Source organism: Hetaerina americana, unplaced genomic scaffold, assembly GCF_022747635.1.
Source record: "Hetaerina americana unplaced genomic scaffold, ioHetAmer1.1.p SCAF_48, whole genome shotgun sequence".
Lineage (NCBI taxonomy): Eukaryota > Metazoa > Arthropoda > Insecta > Odonata > Calopterygidae > Hetaerina > Hetaerina americana.
Genome location: NW_027287073.1, coordinates 702,541 through 725,968, shown reverse-complemented (window position 1 = coordinate 725,968; position 23,428 = coordinate 702,541). Strand labels below are relative to the sequence as shown.

Below are 23,428 nucleotides of genomic sequence, written 5' to 3'. Positions count from 1 at the left end.
GGTTTAGCGTAGTATCTGAATGGATAAAGGCAATAAACTCTACTGTTATCCTAATTCCTAACTCTCAGAATTCAAATCATCCTTGAAAATCTCATTTATTATTATTACAACTCATTCAGTATTCTTTACCTCCGTTGGCTTTATTTGAAATGCCAATACTGTTCTTTCCATTCCTCGTGTATTCAGCAATATTCGCGATATCACTAACTTCCGTATCCTTTTGCTCCTTAGAATCCCCTATATCCACCCATCTTACCCTCATCGAATTTCTCTCAATAGCAGTACGTATTTTTTCTCTATTACGACCAAATCTTTTGTTTTTTTTTTTCAATTTTAAATATATGTAGTGTATTTTCTCACCCCTTTATTTTTCATTGAGTTTTATTCCATGTATCCCAGAAACTCTTTGCGTATTTAAAACGTGGAAAATTGAACTCGGAAGTGAAGCGGGTGGGTGGTGTAGAGGGGATTGATGTGACGCTCTCCATCTGCAGCCTCGTCCCGAGGATTGATCGTGGCCCTCTGCTTGGAAGCCGAGTGGAAGGCATCAATCAGAGGTTGGGTGCTTTCTGGAGGGATATTTTCCCAAACCTTCTCCATAGCAAAATAGTAAACCACGTTTACATACATCTACACATTAACCCGCAAGGGCGTGTGGCGGGGGGTGCTAATTCACCCCCCGCCCCGTTGACCCGTAAACTAGAATAAAATCGCATGCACAACCAAATTCTGTTACCTCTACACAAATATTAGCTTGTTCATGCACTCGAAAAACCTCAATCGTACGAAAGAATGCATTTACATGCAACGATATTGAATAACAAGATACGTTCATTCAAATCATTCCGTAGAACTATAAAAAAGATGGGTCTATTAAATAGAAAGAATAACATGAAAGAATTAAAATGCAAGATATCGAAAAATATATACCCTACCAATACTAACTATCTCCTACGCGATAATTATCTCATACGAACGAAGTACGTGGGGGATCGGGATGGTGCGGTGGCTAACGTGCTTGCTTCCCATCCAAAGAGACCGGGTTCAAATCCTGGAGACGGCGGATAGTGGTATCCCTATCCCGACATGAGGTGATTTGTGGAGAGCACTTTGAGTGAGTACGCCGTCCGTCAGATGGGACGTTAAACTGCGAACCCTTTGACGCCGAATGCTAATGCCGACACCAGGTTTCTCTCCACCCGTCGTCCTTTCCATCTTTTTCTAATAGCGCAAATGACATAAGCTGTCGGTCCACTCCTATAAAACTACTACGTACGAAGTACTGATGAATAAACGACGAAGAAATAGTTTAATACTGGTGAAGTTTACTCTATTTCCACTATCGGAGCCAGATTTTTAACCAGCCACCTAATTCTATTCAGTGACGGTTCATTTTGAGCAAACCTCCAGCTGACACGAGTAGGCATTTGACTCGCCCTGAAGGGAGTCAGTGGAATCGTCGACGCGTCAATCGGACCCGAGGGAGTGAACTTCGTCTACACGGGGACGACGTAAAGTGGGCAATTATTCAGACGAAGGGATCAAAATCTCGCCGCAGTCTAAATGAGCTCCCCATAGGATTTAAGGGATGGAAAAATAACCTCAGATACTAGGCGACGTTTACTCTTTCAGTGTTAATACCTTACAGGACGTTTGTGCTCTGAATTATACTTGCAGAAAATTTGGATTACTTTTGATCGTCTAGATCATGTTCATTGCCCAAGATGTTGTGTTATTGGTCTTCTTGATAATGCTTTGCAGCAGTTAGTGGTTTTAAGTCTTTCAGCTAAAGATTATCTCGAAACCGTTTGGTTTTTATCCTTAACAATATCTTTCTCCTCTCGCGCAAATGTCATTTTCATAGGAAAAGTAGGAAATAAAATGCTTTTTTTTGTTTGCACTTAAGATATACCTTGCGTGCCAATCCCCAGAGTGGAACCTTGTGTTCCAATCAATGTTGTTAGATACTTTATTTTCGCCACATATTTGTTTTTCATTTCTCGCAGTTCCATGAACAAATGCTGGTCTCATTTTATATCCGTACCGTTTAGTGTTCAGCTGTCTACGACATTTTTTCGTCAACCTCATCCTTTCTTCTACCGTGTTATGGGTATTTCATTAACCCCCCCCACCCACCTCCCTCCTCTTTATCTAATATCCCCGGTCAATCTTCACCTCCCTCCCTGTCGGCAGCTCAGACCACCCCATTCTCTTATCTTCGCCCACCAATCCCCTGCGTCCGCCGAACCATTCTTCCCCCCTTCCCTTTTTCATGCCCTGGCCGAGAACTTATTTCTACGACGACGTCCGGTTGAGCTGGTTGCCGCTGGTGTGCGTAAGAGGAAGCGACGGAAGATCACCGATGCCTCGAATAATCAAGTAAGTGGTCATGCTTTCTTAATTATCGGTTATTTTCCGGAGAAACTTACTATAATAGCCGAATAATATTGTTAAAACACACCCGGGATCGTCGTTTTCTGGCTTGAACTCTAATTTCTCTCGTAAGCTTATCTTTTCTTGGATACGTAAATGTCATAATAATGCTGGTTCACGTTTGAAAGGATAAATGTGTAATTGTAATTTGTGTATGCATTCTGCCGTAACTAGATTAAGACATCGGGACACTTAACACTCGAAATTTGGGAAAGGCGAAATTTGGGAAAGGCGAAATTTGACAAGACCTTAACGAAGGCATTTGTATTCGCTTTTCGAGTGACGGTTCTGTTCAGACCTTATATTTTACTTCGGAGGACTAGGTTCCCTTAGAGTATTTCTTAAAGATATGCTCGATATTCTTGGAAATGTTTGCATAAGCGAATCTAGTAACTTTATATTCTGGCGTTATTTTTGCAGTCAAATTTCCCGTGCCCAGCATGAAAGTTCTTAACGAAATCGTGCCAAATGTGAATTGAATGTCATACTTAAGGAAGCGATTCTAAATATTTAAGTTATTGTTTTCGATGCGACTGGCTTTATTTCAGTTGTTACGAAGGTGTTACTGTCGTAATTGGAGTGAGGGGGATTGGGGGGGGGGTAGAATAATAGTTTCATGGAAGACAATTTCCAGTCTAGTTAAAATTCCCTTGCTAAGAGCATTGGTGCTTTGCTGGCTGAGTTTTAAACGTCCAGTTATTATTTTTAAGAATGTGCCTACTTGATTACACTAAGTCAATTGCCTATCACTTTGTGAACGTGCCCATTTTACGATGGTAAGAACTTAATCTTGGGCTTCATCAACAATTTATTTTTCCCAAATACTTATCATTTCTCATCTCACACCTTGCAGACGATTCAACTTCAACCTGCCGATCGTATTGCTTGGGCCACAATCACTTCCACTGCCGAAGAATGCATCGCCCAGCCATTCCATCAAAGCGAGAGGCACGCTTAAAGGGCAGAAGATGGATGACTTCCCTGATGCTGCTTGTACCTACTCCAGAAAGGTAACCCAATTTCTGCGCTTTAATCTAAGGCCTCTGTCAAATTAAACTTTTGAAAATTAAGTTAGATAGGATTGTAGTTTTTACCCGCGGGCGCAGCCACTATTCGAAGTAAGATGAGTATCGCGTGCTCACAGTTGATTACGGGATAAATTCTGCCCCTGAATTAATGCAAGAGTTCTGTGATAATTACTAGACTAATTATTTACTGCGTCGATTGAGGTTATCATATTTCCGCTCGTCCATCTGAAGGCTGTTGTCTCATAATCAAATCCATGTCAGGAATAAGTGCAAACAATGTTAGGTATTGCTATGCTTCCTGCCAAGTATTTTTCCTCACAATTTTTAGTTGACGATCTTTTTGACGAAATTAATGTATTTTTCTTAAAGATTTAAATCTTACGGATTTTTTTATGCATATTCTTATATTTCACTGCACAATAAAAGGCTATGGACGAAGTATTCAGTTGGTGTAAATGATATCTAAGAGGGCTTTTCCCGAAACTTCTTGAATTTTTTCTCTTGAATTACTGCTAATCTTATGACTAATCATAATCTTATCTTTGGAGACTTTTTGGAAGAATTTTATTGAGAATTTTATTAAATTTTCCTGAGAATTTTATTAAATTTTATTGAAAATTTTATTAAATTTTATTGGGAATTTTATTAAAATTTATTTGGGAATTTTATTAAATTTTATTGGGAATTTTATTTAATTTTATTTAATTTTGTTGGAAAGTTGGTTAAAATTTATTGAGAATTTTATTAAAATTTAGTGAGAATTTTATTAAAATTTAGTGAGAATTTTATTAAAATTTATTGAGTTTTAATAAATTATATTTAAAAGAAATTAAATATAAACTCTGATAGAAGTTAAGGGTTGAAATTTAATTATTATCTAGGTCTTGAATTTCCAATGCAGATTTGCATTTAACAGTACTTTACTACGTTAAGAATGTCTAAGCCAAAGCAGACATGTCGTGCTTAATTTAAAAACACTTGTTTACTCTCCATTAGTGTTTTTGAAGACTGCTGAATGATTTGAGGAAGTAAATTAATTGAATTAAATGATTAATACTTACTTCGAATCTTATGACATTACTTATGTGGCTTTGTTAACAGTTTTAGCATCATGATATGAGAAGTTTTTAGAAATCTTAAGATATTTCACTCATTATCTGCATTCATTGCACATAAATGGCTAGTTCTAAGAATCCTTTTGTAATTATTAATGCAATAATCAAGAATTGTTTCGCTATTTTTTTGTATTATTTTAGAATATGTTAATTAGGATAAAAATTGTCTTTAAGATTACTGAGCGTTTCGATTTTCTCTTCTCTAATAAGGTTGTTTCTCTGCTGGAGCGGTGCTACATTTCAAATGGTATCGAGAAACTTACTGTGGCTTCAGTTTGCTGATAACTGCGTGATGTTACTTTTGGATGTATTCCAATCTTTGGAATATTCGAAGAATCCTTGCGAAATTTCACCCTGCCAACGAAAGACCTCGAGTTTGCTGAATATCTCCAGATCGGAAGAGAAAGAAGACTTCAGATGAGGGAAGAAGGCAAGACTGGTTCCGGGCATCAGCTCATTGGCGAGATATCTCAGTAGTCTCTCAGCTGTCCTTACTGGACTTCGGCTCTTCGTAAAGGTAGTCAATATCACATTTATACTTCATTTTCATACATCAATTTGCTCTTCGAATTTTACTTTAAATTTAACTTTTTTTGCTTAAATATTTTGATTTTCTATTTTTTATAAAATGTCTATTTTATCTGAATTAATTTTTTTAAAGCTTTTTTTAAATCTTAATTTAATTATCTTCTTGTTTTCTGGTCGAAGTCTTCCTATTTGTTGTGTGCATGGGAACTTAGTTTTAACTTCGTAAATCAGGGAATAAAACTGCATTAGAATTAAAATTTTTCGAAAGCTTTGAGAAATTGAAAAGTAGAAGTAGTTCAGCTTTTATAACACACAAAAATATGATTCGCTATTATGATGTTTAATTTAAAATTTCGTCAACTTCATAATTTTATACATATCATTTTTTCCTTTTAATTTAATTTTATGCATTCAATTTTTTCCTTTGATTAGTAAAAGGGAAATTATAATTTTATTGGGTGTATTTTAGGAGACATTGGGTCTAAAGAAAATTTTGCTTGAAATGGCTTGAAAAATGTCAGAGATATCAAGCTATTAACTCATCCTGATTTTCTCCCAAGTCTGTAATTGTGTAAACAAATTATAAAAATCGATTAAAAGGTGTTAGTTCTTTATCGATTTTGCGTAGAAACTTCCTCATTCTACTAAAACGAACATTTTTTTATTTAAACTATGAGACAATTGGTTTTTCTCTCAGACTAATGCAAATGACTCTTGTAAACTTAGTTTTACCCTACTTCAGAGCACACTTTTTATTTATAGTTACTGCAGTGCAAAGGGGATATAGATGGTAAACTGTGAATTTTCGCTTCGCCTCCAGACAAGACGTATTCCTGCGATCAATTTTGGAAAACTTGATTGATAATTTGCGGCTCATTCAAAATCTAAGTGAGATGTTATCTGCTGTTATAGCCGACGTTTTCGAATCATCGTTAGACAAAAAGTAGCTGTAAATGAATGGCAGTTAATTCTTCAGGCTATATTGAATGTAAAAGCACGTGTTCCAGCCGTACCACGTTTGAGTAAAAATATCTTAAACATTCGCATTTAATGGTTACATGACCTTAGATTAACCACTTCTAATTAGCCAAAAGGAAATCTAATCTGCTTTTACTAAATACCGCGTATCACTGTCAATGCTTAATGACATATCGCAACCGTTATATTTTACCTTTATTTTGAGTTAATTTTGCATAGTTCAAAGATTTTTAAATTTGAAGGAAAGTGCAAAATACAAAACTAGAAATAGGCATTAGTGGGAATAACAAATGCGTGGACCTAAGTAAACTTTGAGGCAATCTTTAAATCTAATTTGAATTCTGGTATTATATTCAGATGTGCCCCTTAACTCTGCTTCTAATTCTTATTATCGGTGGGGATTGAATAATCTTGCTTATCCTTTTGATTAGATGCCTTTGACTTCCCATATAGCTTTTCTCTCTTGTTCCATCTTAAGAAGTTGTTTGAAAATGTTATATTTAGCTCCGTACTTTTTCTCGGTTCGAACTTGGCTAAAAATTATTTCGGATCCAATATTCATACGAAATCCTATGTCTGAAACTCATCCCCCCCCGTTCATGCGTATTACTTTACTGATTCCAAATTTAGTACAGTGTATTTAACACATTACTTATACCGAACGTTATCAAAAATTAGCATACCCTATGGTTAATTTCTCGATTGTACGTAATGACTGCATATACGCATATATTAGGAAATCCAAAGCTGTATTGAATGGCTGACAATAAATGAAGAGTTGTTTATTTAATATAGAGAGAGAGAACAGGTATTCGGAATAGTGTAGTTGCGACTGGCATGCCATAACTTAGTTTGGTTTCAAGGCTTATTTTTAGTTGCCAAGAGTGAAATCCATTGCGAAATGTTGATTGAATGCATACTTGAATAGGTTACCCAAAATTATTTCAGGATTAACATGAATCTTGGGAGAATCAAAACCCAATCCACTTTTTGTTCTTTTGGGGTCATATCTCTTCTTGGGTTATTTTCACGGTATCCAGAAGTGGCCTTCCAGCACAGAGAGCCACGTTTTCTAAACGGAAAACATTTTACTCATTCGTGGTTACCAAAGGGAATGATTTTAAGGAATCATCTTTCGTTTCAATTATTATATTTTTGGGAATCAAATTTATTCAGTCAGCGACCGTGATTCAATTTTCTTTCATTTTCACCTTAATATTTTAGTCAATATATTTTTTTCATTTTTTAACATGATGTTCCTCATATTTCAGGAAAAAATATGCAAATCTTAAAGCAATGTTCAATGAAATTAAAGAATGAATGCATTCATATCTACATTTATAGTTTCTTAAATGCTATAGCAATTTTAGCTGATTTTTAAAAATTAAACTTTGACACACTTAACTTCCTAATTAGTAATTCCTTTTTAGTCTGCTGTCGCAAATTGATTGATAGCTGCAACTTGTCTTGTATGCATAGAGAAAGTGAAATGAATTTACCTTCCGTTAACCTGATTTCAATTGAATTTTTAATATATACGTATCATAACTACAAATTAAGAAATACTTAATTTTGTTGTTGCATGATCGATTTTGAATCTCCCCCTGCCGCCCACACTTCCTATCTGGATACTATGTAAAATGCTGAAGGAATACTGGAACATCTCCAGATAGAGAATCCTGAACCTCGTGATAATATTTTTCAGCTTAGAGATTTTTTTAAGGTAATATGCCGGTTAAGGTAGGGGTTTGGATGGACACAACTACCAAACAAATATTTTAATACTCCAAACAAAACACAAAATCCTGTATCCTACTCTACATCAGGTACCTCTTCATCTCTTGAGTACTTCCTTTCTCCCTTCATCCCGTACAACATGCCTATCATGATCCTGCCCTTTCCTCATTTGCCTAACATTCCCCCCTCTATTACAGTCTTCAACATCCACTACCGATCAATATGCCCTTCAACCATTTTTCCTGCCTCCATGGGATTTCTCCCAACAAAACCCTTTCTTCGCCCACCATACCATGTATTTCCTAATTTGTTTTCTTCTCTGTCCATTTCACCTTCTCCATTATTCTCCACACCCACATTTCACAAGCCTCCAATCTATCCTCCTGCTTCAATGGCCACGTTTCCGCTCCGTACATAGCTACGCTCCATATCAAAGTTTTTAAGTCATTTCTTAATATCCTTATTCAACCTCCCTGTCAACTCCCTCCTTGTGAAAGCCTCTTTGCCTAGTGCAATTCTTCTGCTTATGTCCCTACTACTTTAACCGTGTTGGTCCAAAACACTCCCGAGATTCATAAACTGTTCTACCTGCTCTAGTTTTTGCCATCCCATTTTGTTTATCTTAACCTTTTTCTTTCTAGAAAATGGCATAACTTTTGTTTTATTAATATTGATTCTCATCCCATACCTGTTGCGATGAATTTCCAATTCACTCGGTAATGCTTGCAACCCCTTGGCTGACTGACAAAATAAAGCTTGGTCATCAGAGAACCTAACTGATTTTACGAATTCCCCGCCCACTTTCATTACTACCTCCAGTTCTTCCCATGCCTCTTTGATCATTTCCTCTGCATGCAGGTTGAACAGCAACGGAGATAATGGGCTGCCTTACACCTCTTCCTAACACTGCCCAACTGGACTCCCCGTTCCTCACTCGCACCTGAGTAGTCTGAGACATGTACAGGTTGCGGATTAGCCTCCTTTCCCTCCAATCTATTCCTATTTTCTGCAAAATACTCATTAGTTTTTCCCACTTCACTCTATCAAATGCTTTTTCGAAATCTACGAAACTCAAATACCTCGTGGTTCTATATTCCTCTCGATTAATAATCTCATTACTGCAATGGCATCATGCGTACCTCTCCCCTTCCTAAACCCAAACTGATCATCCCCTAAGTAATCATTTGCCCTACTCTCTATCCTTCTGTTTATGATCCTAAGTACAACTTTAGCTGCATAGGATATCAAACTTATTGTTCTGTAGTCCTCACATGATGTAGCCTTTACCTTTTTCGGAATGGGAACTAAAACTGATCTCACAAAGTCTTCCGGCCAGATTTCTTCTTCATAGATACTACGAAGCAGCCCATATAGCCCCTTCCTCCCACATTTTCCTAAACATTTCAGTAGTTCCGCGGGAATGTTATCCACCCCCACGGCCTTATTTAGCTTCATCTCCCTTAATGTTTAGTAATTAGCTTGGAGATTACCGTACCCGAATCGTTCCACAGACTGTCTACTTCTACAGATTTTCGAATAAATGTTTTTAAAGAATTGAGATATTTAACTCTTGATTGTAGATTTTAATGGCGTTTTCATGATATTACTCTTCACGTATATTTTTTAAATGTATTAATCATTTCTATGTGCGCGTATTTAAATTGTTTAATTAATTTGCAATTGAACTTACTATCAGTATGTATTTTTATTTTGCTTGTTTACAACGTTTAATTGCAGCCCTTATCGGCTTAACTAACTCGTTTGTAGGGCATTTGGAATTATTGCCATGTTTATCTTTACAAAAAGTTTTTGGTATGTTCTAGTTGGTTTTTTGTTTGGACTAGCTTTTTCATTGCATGCCAAATGCAGTGAAATAGGTGGTGAATGAAGTGAATAGGGTGCATTTGCCTGCATCAATAATTCGGGGGAACACTCTGTTATTTAACTACTTCAGTTAGCCCAAGAAAATATTATCTCACCATCGCTGTAAAACAAGTTGATAGTATAATTATCCCCAAAAGCTAGGTATCCTTAAGAATTTGATATATTTGAGAACCGTAGGAAATCATCTGGGAATGGGTTACTTGAAGGCGAATTGTCTGTGCTGAGACTGTAATTGAATCCATATTTAAAAGGAGTAGAAATTTTGTCCAGCTTAAAAGCCCTTCTTGAATTGACTGCATGCTTTCATATTTTGATCGTTTTGTGTTACATTCAATGTTACCTACTTAGAACATTTTTTATCAATCAATATCAGGAGCATTCTCCCTCAATCATGACACACCCAGCTTTTGAAAGTCTATAATTTTTTCCAGAAGTGATGTTACCGTGAAAATAAAGTATATATTTACTGTATATTTAAGTCTTCTCTTCACTTCAGTGCTTTTTTCAATAAAATATTCAAGGTGTTGCTGTATGGTACAGCTCAAAAAATGAATTTGAAAGAGTTCCTCCAAATTCTGGTAGAAATTCATCTCAATCAGTTCAAGTATTCCATTCCTGCAATTAATTATTTGTCACTTTGACATTGTAAAATTAGAACATTGTCTAATCATAACTTTAATCCGTAGGATTTAACTTTGCCAAGTAGAGCTTATATTGTCTCATCGAAAGTTTGAGACACCACTCAGTTGAATGTGAATGTGTTTGGATCTAAATATATTAGTAGATTCTTAACCGATGCTTTTCAGATAGTTCATTGATTTCAGCATTCAACTATATAAGCTACCGAATGCTCAGTCAGTTCATGCCAAGGAAACGACGTGTTTGAATAAATTTGAGATGCACTTAACTGCGTAGGATTGCTTTGCATTTAACCTCGTTATATAATGAAATTAAGCATCTTCCAGGGCTACGTAAATATTAAATTAATAGCACTTAAAATTATGCAATTAATTTAACAGCATTCTTGTTTGAAGTTAATTGGAGAAACCCTAATGTTGAATGTAATTGGCATTAGAAACAAGTGGGAATCTTGCCCATTGCTAATGTTTGATAATTTGTTCAAATTATACTAGCTACCGAAGGCTGTTGGTTTATGCCAAAGTAAAAAGTCAATGTTTGAGATATACAGTGCCTGCCATTAAATTTTGCCATTAATCTCTCGTGTTAATTTTCAACTAAGTTGGCATCTGCAATAATTGAGATTAGAATAAGTAGAATAGAAATTTGTGCTTCTTAAGATTAATACTTCCTAGGTAACATCAAAGCCTCAAAACAGTCAATATTTTTAGTACAAAAGATAACAATACTTTGTTCAATCACACGTTGGTCAAAGAATAAAAAAATAACTTATCAAGCCTTTTTATCATTATTTATAATTATCTTAAATGATTTATAGCTCAATCATGTGCATTACAAATCACTCTAAACTGTTGATTAAAATTAATTTAGAACCTGATATGCTGTTAAAACTGAAATTTTTTTTATCTTTACAGGACCTGTTATTAGCCACCTACAGTCTCCTGTGAGGCATCCTGTGTTGGCTGTAATGATCATGCACACAACTTGCCAAGTTGAACCACTTCAAGCTTCCTTTGAACGATGAAAATACTGTATGAGGTGCAAGGAACATATGTCTTAAGTTTTTATACTGCATGGTGCCACACCAATAAAGTGCCTTACTGTGTGGTACCATGCATTTTTTGCCTGTATACATGAGTTTTACTTGTTTATATTTTGAACTTTGTATTGGAACATAGTAAATAAAAATATTTCTATGTTAAAACTTTTACATTTTTCTCAACCCTGGCCATGGAATTTTTTGTTCTGGACTTAGTACAATTTTTTTGCTGTAGATCTGAAGAAAAATTTTTATAAAAATCAACTGATAAGCATTGGCAATCACAAATAAAAAACAAAAAATTAAATGAAAAAAATATATATTTCTGTAATTCATGTACAAAAATGTTTATTTTAAGGCGATTTTGCTACTTTTGAGCACAAATTTGGTCAAAAAATGCCTTAAAAATACCCTTAAGTCCTAATTTAATTAAAATCAGCTTCTGTCCAGCGTTGAGACTTTGATAATAAAAATTTGGATAGGGTTTTTAAAATATATTTATTTCACCTAATATTGATACATTCAGTTACAATATAAATGACAGAAATATTTGTCTTTTGCAACTGTCAACTAACACAAAACATGGAAAGATAAAAAAAATTGTTGAAAGCAGGTCATTCTCTTGTAGCAGTTAGCTCCCGCAGGTGGACAATCCAGTGTTTATAACACTGGATATCACCCCTTATCAATGTCCACCTGCGGAAGTTAACTGCCACAGAAATATGACCTGCATACAATAATTTTGTAAGTTGTTTCCATGTCCTGTTTATTGTTGACAGTTGCATTAACAGGGAACCTATGTTCAACAAAATAAAATTAAATTTGACATTGAATACAATCAAATGTGAATTATCCTCTGGTCCTTCCTGGTTTAAGTGCCAAGGGTGATGAGGGTAAAAAAGAAACTCCACACTTGAACAATAAAGAGTTAATATATTTTACGAGCATTGTTTTGATACTGCGCATAATCATCACCTAAGCATTAAAACCATGGTCGTGAAATATTAAATCTTTATTGTGAAAATATAAAGTTTATTTCTTACCCTCCTCATTAAGGAATCCCTTATAATTAAACCTGATGCTGTATTTTGCATTTGTCCCCACATGGAACAAGTCCGACATCACAGAACCTATGTTCAAAATAATAGAATTAAAGACTAAATCCTCTTGCGATGCACACTTTTAGTCCCTGTTGTTAAAGCACCAAGGGCCAATACTGTCTTTTGGATTTTGTCCCACTCGGCACAAAGAACTGAGTGCCAATACCTGTTCCTGAATCAGCAAATTGTGAGAAACCCAAGCGGATTGCAGTGCTTGACTGACATCCAATTGAATGAAGGTTGACTCATTTGCTCCAGCAATGATGACATGTAATGAAAGGAAAAAACATTGTGGACATTGTGAACACCTCATTTCTTAAACGTTTTGTTGCCATTATTTGTTAACTGAGAAAAATGCCATCACCCTTAAATACTTTGATGTTGATGTTGCATTGTCAAGATATAAATTGTATGCAATGTTCTGTGATTGGTTAAGGATTTTCAGGAAGATTTTTTAATGCCATTACAAATCTTGATGAGCTAGAGTAATACACAAGAGAGATGTCCTAGTCAAATGAATTTTGAATTAATCCTCTGGGACAACAGATGCAACAAAGTGGAAATTCTACTGTGGCAGGAAGGGTATGAAAGTGAACATGGTGATCATTAAGAGAATCTGCAAATATGGTGCAAACTATAACCTAGTATGTGAAAGAAGGTGGCTGATAATAGAAATAGCATGTTTTCCTCAAACTGTACTATTTGATAAAACATTTGTAGATAATTTGACACAAATATTCCTAAAGCATAATAATTTTTTCCAAGAGGTATATAAAACATGAATATATCATTCAAATTCCTCACCAGCACCCACGCTCAATGACTCTCAGGTTTAGAACCACTTAGTAAAACACAAACTATGAGATAGCCAAACAATATCTTCCCAGTAAAAGAAGATTACATGAACAGTCTTTGAACATATACCCAAGGAGTAAAAATTAAGAACTTTTAATTTAAAAAAATTAAGAACTGTAAATGCTTCATGAAGATATATTTTTTTATATTTTTCTTACTTAAAATGAAATCAACAACATTACCTATCCAGTTCACATAATTTCACTAATTCACGCTCATCAATTCCATGTAATTCTTTTGCTTTTGCTGCTGCCAAACTTTCTAAATTAGTCTTTAGTCTACGAAGTAGTCCCCCGCTAAAAGGGAGACTTAAAGAAACCTGATAATTCTCTGAAATTAGAATAGTAATTGCATTTGGAACTTTAGGCCCCATGCATTACAGAACACAAAAGGAAAGTTTGATGAATGTGACAGTTCAATTTTCACATAATTCCTCAAATATCTAAACGTCGAATGGTACCTTGAAGTTACGTTTCGTACAAAAGCTACACTTTAAAAATAAGTGAATTCTAATAATTACAGCAATACGCTTTACTATTAATCAATACCCTGGTTGGGAAGTTAAGTGAGATACATTTTGAACCTTAACAAGAGTTTGTTAAGTGACAAGAGCCACTATATGTACTGGAAATACTTATTATATAAGCTGGGGCCTGAATGTATCACTATTTGTCCAATGATTGTAAAATTATAATGAAAAGTACACATTTGAAATCATGAAACTGGCACTATCAAAGAGTAATGCAATTTAAGATGGGTGGACGATGGAGACCAGGATTCTTGAAGATGAAATTTCAAGAAGATGAGGATAAAAATTAGTCCAAGAAAACAAGGGGTTAAGATTGGGAGAAAAACTAATAATATTTCCTATCACAGGAATATTATGAATAATGCAAGAATGAAATTGAATGGAAATTTAAAAACGAAAAATCAATGAGAAAATGAGAAGTAGTCAAGTAATTAGATGTTATAAAGAGTAATGCTGTTCTTGTCAACACAATGCCGCAAATAAAAATAGGTCAGAATCACTGACTGAAGATATAACATCAAAAAGCGATGCTTTGTTACACGGGATGATAAAGTCATTTTAGTTCAATGCAACTATGCACATTTGGGTAAAGTGCCACAATGACAGTTTGGTAAATGGTGAATGAGAAATATGCACGCCATTGGAGAATTAAGGGTGATAGCATTTTAACCCACCATGTACACACAATCAATACATACAGGCAAAACAACATAATTAAAACATATATACATATAAACAACATGCAAAAGATTAAAAACAATATGAATCAATAGCAAGAATAGCAACATTCAACATAATTTGATACTAATAATGTCAAACATCATCTTAGATCATAAATATATTAATTTAACATTTAAAATATTTGTAAAAATATTAGAGAAATATACGAGCCAGTACTATATTTGGAAATTAAGATTTATATGTATTGCTGAGAAAGAAATGATAATGCATGATCCAAAAAATTGCTTCCAAGAAGGAGAAAAATGCATCCGAGCATATTGGAATCAAGGAAATGTTTTAGTAATGCTGAGCAAAGTTGATATATTATTTGGGTAATTTACGATGTCACGATTTTACCAAGAAACATAGGGTTGCACATTCACCACCTATAAGTGCCACTATAGTATCATTTAGTGGAATTCATTGCATTAATCTCTTAAGAGTGAATCTATGTTTGATATATTTTCCAGCTATGAGTATATCCAATGCCAAAACATAATTCAAATGAGATCTACACTAACCGAACTCACCGAGTGAGAAAAAAAGTTCCCCAGAGACCATTTCCAGAACGTTCAATCACTTGTTACGGGTAGGAAAGAAGTAATGATTCCAAACGGCTAATCAAGGTAAATGACTCCACATGGTGTGAAATACATCCATTAAATTAAATCTAGGATTGAGTGAGAAGAAGGGATGAGTGGAGAGAAAGGGTGAGAATGGGGTAAAAAGCAGAGAAGAAATGAAAGAATATCAGTATTCCACAGTGCCCCTTGAAATTGATATGAATAGAATGTGGAGAATATTAATTTTGAAGGGGTTGCAAAGAGCAAAAACACCTATAATGAACATTGTTGCCTAATTAGAAGAGAAAAATAAAGACAGAGGCAAGTGCAGGGCATTTGAGAAAGTAGAGGGAAGGGAAAGCGATCGGTAATAGATGCATCTCCTCTCACATGCTTGATGCGGAGTATTTTATTAAACATTGAGGTAGGAGAGATTTTTCAGAGTTCTGGTATTTCCATAAAATTTTATAGTAAAATAGGTATTGGTATTTAGACTGAAGAACATTAGCCGAAGAATTCCATTGCCGAAATTAATATTTTTAAGAAGGGAATCAATAACATTAATTAGCCTTCAACTTCCTCACATCCTAGCACATTAAACTCAATATCCCAATAGCATCAATCATTCTTGAAGCTTCAGATATTTCTAACCAACTGCATGTCCATCTACAACATATATAGTCCAGTTTTCAAAATTTACATGTCATTTTAAATTGACTAAAACTATGAAAATCACTTGCTCATGCATAAAGTAACTTTGAATGCTCTTCGACAAATCTCAAATTAAGTGTTCTATAGATGGTAATCAATGCATTAATAATTATAAAACAATTTGTTTACCAAAACTTCCTTTCAATATTCTCATATCTCTAATTCCTGTCAATTCCCAAAATGCCAAACTAAAATGGAAGCTCATTCAACTGCATTGAGCCAAACACTCAATCTCCAATTAATAGTAATGAGGTACCTCTTTTTGTGGGTCTAACAAACTCCCATTGGTATTGAATGGGAAGCTAATGTGTAAATTGAAAAACTGACATTACAATCCCTACTTCAAGTAATCCATTCGAGTTGCATATTCATATTTAAACAACTCTTGAAAATTTCTGTTCAAATTCAAACCATCTTCAAATATTTGCATAGTTAGCATAGTGGAATGATCCCACGACATTCCCTCCACATTCCTATTGTATAGTCTATTGTGTTGCCAATTGAGATGAACAACAAAAGGTGAAGTAACAAGCTCACCGTGGAGTTTTTCTATTTCAGTGAAACTGTCAGGCACTTTGAATGTAGTGGAGGGCAATGTTGTGCAGGGCCTATAATTGAATAAGGTTCAAATTTTCAAGGAAAGAACACAAAGTTGAACTGGCATATATTACAGTGACATTGGTGACAAGGTTCTTTCCCTACATAATAAGCGAGCAGCTCTCGCTGCTTTAAATTCAACGGTCAAAACACTAAAGTGACTGGTAAATTTAAGCTACCTATCTAAGTTAACACCAAAAATTTAATTTATGGAACTGTAAATCTCTAGTATATCCTATTGCTTGCTCACTCTTTCTCTATTCTACCAAATTTTTGTCATTGAGAATTCATTCGTTGCTACATCTGTTTCTTTGCGAAGCTCTGGCATTGCTGTACAGATTCATCCAGAAGTACTTTGATTGGATAAAGATTGATTCATGGGCTGAGGCTTCGTGGGAGCCACATGATAACATTCTTTTATTTATTAATTAGAAAAGGTAGCAAATCTCTAATATCCTCTTATAATATGTTTTGCATATAATAAGAGAGAGTAATATCAATTTCTCACACAGGGAGATGGAAGAGTTAAATAAATTCATCAGAACTATTAGCAATCAAAACTATTTGAGCAGAGTTGCATATTTTTTCATTAATATTATTAGGTAATAAACTGGTTAAGGTAGGTTTTGGATGGACACAACCACCAAAAATTATTTTGTCTCTCCTACGAAAACATAACCAAACATTCTATTCTATCACATGCTGCTCTTTACCTAAGTATACTTCCTCCCTCCCTTCATCCTATCCAACATCCCTATCCTATTCCTGCCATTATCTCATTTGCCTATCAGTCTCCCCTTTATAATAGTCTTCAACATCCCACTGCCAATCAATATGCCCTTCATCTATTTTTCCTGTCTCCTTATGATTTCTCCAAACAATCCCCTCTCATTGCCCACCATTTCTAGCACTTCCTCATTTGTTTCCCTTTCTGTCCACTTCATCATCTTCATCCTTGTCCACACCCATATTTCGAAGCCTCCAATATACATCTATCAGCATGCTTCAGTGACCTGTTTCCACGCTGTGCATACCTATGCTCCACAACAGTTTTAATGAGCTTTTTCTTAACATTCTCACCCAACATCCCCATCATCTCTTCCCTCCTCTTCGTAAAAGCCTCTTTGCCTAGTACAATTCTCCTTACATCCTATCCAACCCCTTCCTATTACTTAATCAAAGTACCTATTACCAGGGAAATAAGGAGCCAACTAGATCGCGAGCTACTCTAGAGAGACAGACAATATCTCGGAATGGTGCAATAAATGGGGATTAACACTTAATATAGATAAATGTGCAGTTTTGAAATTTTGGAATAAAGGAAGCGAGGAACAGGATATAAACTACAAAATAGAGGGTTCAGTATTGACTACGGCAAATCAAGTTAAATATTTGGGGGTTGTTCTAACACCACGCCTTTCATGGGGAGCACATATCAGGACAATATGCGGATCAGCTTTAAAGAAACTTGGCTTCATAAAACGGGTGGTGGGGAAATGTAATGAAAAAGTTAAAGAGAGGTGTTATTTTGCTCTAGTTAGACCTCATTTGGAATATGCCACAAGTATTTGGGATCCGTGGGAGAAAATTTGGCAAAAAGAATTAGATAAAGTCCAGAGAAAATCCGCTAGATTCGTTAAAAATTGTTATGATAAGAACACAAGTGTGACAGGTCTCTTAGGGGATTTAGGCTGGGAACCACTTGAAGTACAGAGAGAACAAGCGAGGCTTAGACTTTTAGAAAGGTTCAGAACAAACGAGTTTAACTATGACACTGAAGGAATTATAATGGCCCCACACTACTTAGGTAGATCAGACCACAAAGATAAACTAAGGGAGAAACCGAAGTAACTTTAGAAATATTGAAAACACTGAATTTACTAGTCGGAGCAAAGTTAAACACTGCAAAGCTGTAGGTATACTTTCAGGTGCATGTGTATGTAAGATGTAGATTGAGTGTTTGCATGTGTGTGGGGTGTAAGTGTTCTTGCATGAATGAATGGCACGGTTTTTTTTTGTGGATATATGATTTTGTGGTTCTTGCATGCGGTTTTTTTTCCTTTCTAAATTACGGGTGGTGTCCTAACACCCCCCGCCACACGCCCTTGCGGCGGCTTGCGGGGTATTAAGTAGATGTAGATAAAGTGTTACTTTGTCCAATTGGGTCCAGAACACTTCTAAGATACGTAAACTGTTTTACCTTCACTAATTTTTGCCCTCCTATTTTAATGTTAAGCTTAGCCTTTCTCTCTCTGGAAAATCTCATAACTTTTAATTTATTTATATTTATTTTTGTCCCCATCTATCACACTGAATTTCCAATTCACTCAGCAATTCTTTCCCCTTGCAGCCTTGGCTGACTGACAAACTAGAGCATGGTCATCAGCAAACCTAACTGATTTTACGAATACCCCGCCGACTTTCATTCCTACCTCCAGTTCCTCCCATATCTCTTTGATCATTTCCTCCACATATATCTTGAACAGCACCAATGATAATGGACAACCCTGCCTTACACTTCATTTCTTCAAGTAATATTCTATCTGTAGCTTGCTCTATGTTGACTACGCTTCTTCCTATCTTTTTATTCAATATTATGGTAACCACTCGTTGGCTCTTGTCCCCGCCGCCGTGTATTACTCTATAACCATCAATCCAGTAATCCCAACTGCCCTTCCATCTCACCTCGCATAGTCCTAAAATATCTATATTTCCTCTTCCAATCCCTAGCTTTATACTCTCTAATTTTCCTGTCCTTAACACTGTCCTAACATCCCAAGTACCTGCTCTAACCAATTCGGTTTTCTACATCTTATGTCCTAATGCTGTCAGTTTTGCTTTGCAAGGCTTTCATGAGATGATGATCGCGGAAGCCTTGCCTATCCCACTGCCGGGCACTACACATAGTCAGTTGGGCTAAGTACTATGATTTCCAGGAATAACTTTCCCTATATTGTCCATCATAAAAGTCTTGGGAATAACAATCGAGATGGTTTTTGTCATTAATACAGAATTATTCATTTTTTACACTTATCAGCATGTCTACACAACATTACATTATCATATTTATTACTTCAACTGAAACAAAACTTAAAGGAATGTAAGATTGTTGAAGTGGTTTTACAACCATCCAGTTTTCAAAGATAATTTGAAAATAATTCTTTTTTGCAAAGAATAATTTCTTTTTTACGAGTTACTTTTCTTTTTGCTTTATTCAAATATTAAAGTCTCTTTAATTCTAGTTCAAAACTAAACTAATTGGAAACTTTTTATGCCCCATCAAAACTTTTTAACTTCATTACATGTTTTACACCAAACTACATGTTAAGTAGGAACATTCGATTTCAGCTATATTGTGATAAATTATTTAAGTCTGAAAGCCAAGTTTATCAGGTAGATCGACTTTAAAATGATTTTAAGTTTTCATCGAATTTAACAAAAACAAGTATTTCCTCAGCAATATTCAGTATTGACTGCAATGCCCATTTAAAATTATTATTGATTGCAATACATTTGTATGTACAAAAGGTGAATTTGCCGTAAGGCCAGTCAGATATGAATTTCTTACTCGGGGAAGCAAAGCTAGTTTAAAAAATATAAATGAATGCCATTATCCAACAATTTTCTGAACTTCATTATGGTACACATGTAATGAAAAATAGTAATACATTAAAAGTTAGCAAAACTGAGCAGGAATTTTCCAATAAATATTTATAATGATCACCAAAACTTATACGAGGGTCATCCGGAAAGTAGTACCCGTTCGTGAAATAAAGACACAAAAGTAAATATTAACAAACATAAAAAATTTTATTTGAAAGAGGATACTTTAAACTACTTCTCAACATAATCTCCAAGCAAATTAAGGCATTTGTCATAACGTGTGACAAGTTTCTGTATTCCTGCTGCATAGTCCTTCGCCGCCAGCTCATTGAGATACGCGAGGGACCCATCTTGCACAAATTTTTGCATAATGCAGATGGTGTTTAACAATTTCATGAACAATTGTTCGAGAAACATTGGGAAAATGCTCACAGATGTCATCAATTGTGACGCGCCGATCGTTCCTCACGAATTCGTCAACTGAGCTCACCAGTTGGTCTGTAATGACAGACGGTCTCCCCGAACGCTCATCGTCGTGTGTGTTCCCCCTCCCCATGTTGAAGTTGCGACACCACCGCCGAACAGACGACTCGTCCATTACATTGTCTCCATACACCTCCTTTAATTGGCGATGAATATCACATGGGCGAACGTTTCTTGCATTGAGGAATTTAATCACTGCCCTCACTTCACAACTGGCGGCGTTCTCAATTTTTTTAAACATTGTAAACAATCACAGAAACAACACAGGCAATGCTAGCGTCACGCAACTTGGCTCAGAGAAGGCAGACAAGCCACTGAAGCTATCTGACCTCGTCCAGCGGCTACTCGCGTCGTCAGCACTTCATGCGGCACGAACGGGTACTACTTTCCGGATGACCCTCATATGTTAAATAGCCATCATCCACCATTCAAAATGGTTAGGCATTCACACATTTATATTCCATCAAAAACTAGTCACGGTTGTCTACAAAATGCAATATGCTGGAAGCTTCCAGTCTTCCAGGATTTATTCCATGTAAAGCCACTTTTGGGGATGACAGTTCAAAAAAATACAAAAATAATGAGCACTCGACATTTTTCAAATATAGCACCGACTCATTGGTACACAACTCCATAAGAAATCATTCTAACATGTTGAATGGAATTTATCAGTAATGTCACTCCTATACACCTTGTTTTTGTTACAGATCTTTTTAAATGCATTATTTATTTGAATTTATAATCAATAGAGCACCTTCAACATCTGGACTTCTAACATTGAGAATTAAGAATGAGAAAACAATTGAGATCTCATGAATACACAAACTAAATCCCTGAAGCTCTTATATTCATGAAATTATTTTAAATGAAAACTTTTTAATTTAAAGTTATTTAGTTATTTACAGCCAATAAACTTTACATGTAACTGGAGGGTTTTAACATTATTCAGTTTATTCCTTACATTAGCATAATTATAACTATTTTACCAAACAAATATTTTTACCTAAAAGAAAAATAGCTATCCTTTAGGTCACCATTTAAGATGATAATTAAGCTTGGGCACACTAAAATACATAACGAGTATGAGAAACTAATCACAAAGAAGCTTGCGACTATCTTATTGCTGAAAAAGGTAAAGTGATGGTGCTCTTTTTGAAGTGCCTAATAGCCATTATTTATTCATTATACATTTAAATAGATCCCGAATGATTGGATGCTTAAAAACAAAGGGGTGTTTACATGAGTACTTGAACTTGGGAAATCACTGAAAGCTACAATTAAATGACTAGTTTAGACAAAGTAAAAATGAAAGACTACTTTTAGGAAACGTACAATTCCACTTAATTTGATCACTGATTAGTTCTATCAATAAATGATTTACAAACCAAATTTAATTGAATTAAATATGGTTCTCCCATTATCATACTGCCCTCTCATTCAGTGTGCATTATTATTAGATAAAAAATAAGCTCATCCCAATAATTCCCAATTATATCTTTGTTTGATTATCTGAATTGAAATTGAATAAGTATTGAGTCCAGTAAATTCAAATGCAACAAAATAAAAACTAAAATATAACAGCTTACACCCTTTACCCAATTATAACAACCTGGATCTTTAACACACACATTGAGAAGGTACTGGACAATTTCAAGGAAACAATTATAAGGAATGTGAATGGGATTGCCATCCACAAATCTGAAGAATGCTTACCCTGTAACCTTACAATATAGCCTATTAGAAACCATGCTCTCCATGTACAGATATATTTTTTAATACAGGATATATCATCAAAACAATAAAGCACTCTAGTAACTTCAGTATTTTGGATAAAATAACTACATACACGTATTTAGTTTTTAACATGAGATTTATATCCAGATTTTTTAATGGAAACTATACGACTTAATTGCTGTCAGTCAATAAAAAATCTGTTGGTAATTGGGAAGTTAAAAAGTATTCTGAGGGGAAGTGCTATTATATCACTACAAGATTCTTGGCATATCAATGATTTGAGACATACCAATAGATGTCTGTTTGTGGAACTATAATTACCTTTCTTAAAATTAAATGATCGATCACCTGTCAGTTCATGACCGAGTGAAAACTGGCACAGATGTGTAACACCTTTGTCCGTTTATTACACGTGAATTGTGTTACACTACTTCTAGACATGTTAATTGGTAAATAATTGTGGAGAATCTACAGTTCTACATAAGGTAAATATGCAAAGAAAGGGTTCAAGTTAAGATAATTGCGATGGCGGAATTTATTAATTAGGTTGAAAATAAAAAAGTTACAAATTTCCCTCAGAGTTTAAGAATTTAAACATTTTTGGGTGCTACAGGTAATGAAATTATATTGGGAAAATTGGAAATACCAAATAACAGGAATTCATTATTCAAGCATGTTCTGGATAGGTATTAAATGGCGTCAAAATGTTCACAAAAAATTATTTAAAGGGAATTTGGTGGAGTATAAATACAACTGACTATTAACTACAGCTTTTGTAAATTGTAATGCTTTTGTCTTACCTAACTCCAACAAGCACTCCATCCAGTTATCTCCTTTCCTGAACATCTCCATCAATAATACGTCTATTTCTCTCACTATCAATATTTTACACACAGTTAAATTATTTTCAACGTGTTTTAATCTCTTGTCACCCCCGTGCAAGTAGTCCTGCCAGCCCTCAAATAAATGGGTTTTAAAACTTTTAAATGTACAGTGATACTCCGGTGTAACGAGCGACCAACTTTTCAGCGTTTGTGGCCGATAAACTCGGGGCCAACACGACGAAGAGGCGTTTTGACCAAGTTCGATCAGCCCTATATGACTACCTCTTGCTTTATTGAGGCGTCCTTGTCATCTTGCCAAGGTATTTAA

The 23,428-nt window shown here is 35.1% G+C and overlaps 1 long non-coding RNA gene across 1 annotated transcript; it reads left to right on the top strand.

Moving 5' to 3' along the window:
- Positions 1 to 2,135: 2,135 nt before the first annotated feature.
- LOC139693392 (uncharacterized) lies at positions 2,136 to 11,433 on the top strand. The gene is made up of 4 exons (XR_011702045.1): positions 2,136 to 2,379; positions 3,287 to 3,443; positions 4,787 to 5,093; positions 11,257 to 11,433. It is a non-coding gene; the product is annotated as an uncharacterized lncRNA (long non-coding RNA).
- The last annotated feature ends 11,995 nt before the right edge of the window (positions 11,434 to 23,428 follow it).